Below are 2,500 nucleotides of genomic sequence, written 5' to 3' on the forward strand. Positions count from 1 at the left end.
TAACCCTAATGAAAAATGAAAGATTCCGTTGAGAGCTTGGATTTAAAACTCAGTTTATCCGATGGTCATGCACTAAGGCCTTAAAGACCAACTCCAATGAAAATGGTGTCTTTAACATGTTAAAAAGCATTCATCCCATGATGGAAGACATGTACAAAGAAAATGATACTTAAATGTGCCTATCTGAATATTTTTTGTAGTTAATTCATAGTGAACCAGTAACAGATCAAAACACGCTGCATGACAAAGCCTGTACTTGTACTAACAAACGACAATGAGAAAGCAAGAAGCTCCCTGCTACGTTCCATTGTGATGCATCCAGTCGCATCTTGAAGGAGATCCAATACGCCTTGGTAGTCTTGGTCCGAGCTGGCATGGTGCTCACAACTTTATTTGTGTTAAATGTTTGTAAAGTTTAAGTGCAAGAGACTTGTATCGTTGTCGGCAGGATTTGAACCTACGCGGGGAGCCCCAAAGGATTTCTAGTCCATCGCCTTAACCACTCGGCCACAACAACACACGAAACTATACAGCGTTTGGTTGCTTCACTGCCATTGGATTCTTTCATAGGCGGAAATTCTTTTCCAAGCTGACTACAGAAAAATACAATTCCTGTCTTAGCAGATATCACTGGGATGCATTTCCTGGCAATTAAAACAAGGGATCATTTCAAAAAAGGAAAATATGACAACCATTTTACCACCATGCCCAATTTCATTTCCCCAACAACCACACATTGTTTCCTCAAACACAACGCCTCAAAATTTGCCTTAAATCTCAAGAATCTTGTAAATTTCTAGCATACTTGGCTAACATTTATCTTCATTTTAATGTTCAAACATAACCTTAATGAAAAATGAAAGATTCTGTTGAGAGCTTGGATTTAAAACTCAGTTTATCCGATCGTCAAGCACTAAGGCCTTAAAGACCAACTCCAATGAAAATGGTGTCTTTAACACGTTAAAAAGCATTCATCCAATGATGGAGGACATGTATAAAGAAAATGATACTTAAATGTGCCTATCTGAATATTTTTTGTAGTTAATTCATAGTGAACCAGTAACAGACAAAAACACGCTGCATGACAAAGCCTGTACTTTTACTTTCAAACGACAATGAGAAGGCAAGAAGCTCCCTGCTACGTTCCATTGTGATGCATCCAGTCGCATCTTGAAGGAGATCGAGTACGCCTTGGTAGTCTTGGTCCGAGCTGGCATGGTGCTCACAACTTTATTTGTGTTAAATGTTTGTAAAGTTTAAGTGCAAGTGACTTGTATCGTTGTCGGCAGGATTTGAACATACGCGGGGAGACCCCAATGGATTTCTAGTCCATCGCCTTAACCATTCGGCCACAACAACACATGAAACTATACAGCGTTTGGTTCCTTCACTGCCATTGGATTCTGTCGTAGGCGGAAATTAGAGCTTGGATTTAAGCTTGGATTTAAAACTCAGTTTATCCGATGGTCAAGCACTAAGGCCTTAAAGACCAACTCCAATGAAAATGGTGTCTTTAACATGTTAAAAAGCATTCATCCCATGATGGAAGACATGTATAAAGAAAATGATACTTAAATGTGCCTATCTGAATATTTTTTGTAGTTAATTCATAGTGAACCAGTAACAGAAGAAAACACGCTGCATGACAAAGCCTGTACTTGTACTAACAAACGACAATGAGAAGGCAAGAAGCTCCCTGCTACGTTCCATTGTGATGCATCCAGTCGCATCTTGAAGGAGATCCAATACGCCTTGGTAGTCTTGGTCCGAGCTGGCATGGTGCTCACAACTTTATTTGTGTTAAATGTTTGTAAAGTTTAAGTGCAAGAGACTTGTATCGTTGTCAGCAGGATTTTAACCTACGCGGGGAGACCCCAATGGATTTCAAGTTCATCGCCTTAACCACTCGGCCACAACAACACACAAAACTACACTGTGTTTGGTTGCTTCACTGCCATTGGATTCTGTCATAGGCGGAAATTTATTTACAAGCTGACTACAGAAAAATACAATTCCTGTTTTAGCAAAAATCATTGGGATAAATTTGCTGGCAATTAAAACAAGGGATCATTTCAAAAAAGGAAAATATGACAACCATTTTACCACCATGCCCAATTTCATTTCCCCAACAACCACACAATGTTTCCTCAAACACAACACCTCAAAATTTGCCTTAAATCTAAAGAATTTTGTAAAAATCTAGCATACTTGGCTAACATTTATCTTCATTCTAATGTTCAAACATAACCCTAATGAAAAATGAAAGATTCTGTTGAGAGCTTGGATTTAAAACTCAGTTTATCCGATGGTCAAGCACTAAGGCCTTAAAGACCAACTCCAATGAAAATGGTGTCTTTAACACGTTAAAAAGCATTCATCCAAAGATGGAAGACATGTATAAAGAAAATGATACTTAAATGTGCCTATCTGAATATTTTTTGTAGTTAATTCATAGTGAAACAGTAACAGATCAAAACACGCTGCATGACAAAGCCTGTAC

At 38.4% G+C, this 2,500-nt stretch overlaps 1 non-coding gene across 1 annotated transcript; it reads right to left on the reverse strand.

Annotated features, from left to right (window-relative positions):
• Positions 1–1,838: 1,838 nt before the first annotated feature.
• Positions 1,839–1,920, reverse strand: trnas-uga (transfer RNA serine (anticodon UGA)). The gene has a single exon. It is a non-coding gene; the product is annotated as a tRNA-Ser (tRNA).
• Between the last annotated feature and the right edge of the window lie 580 nt (positions 1,921–2,500).

Source organism: Oryzias latipes, chromosome 3 (assembly GCF_053564925.1).
Source record: "Oryzias latipes strain Hd-rR chromosome 3, Olatipes_Hd-rR_3.1".
Taxonomy (NCBI): Eukaryota; Metazoa; Chordata; class Actinopteri; order Beloniformes; family Adrianichthyidae; genus Oryzias; species Oryzias latipes.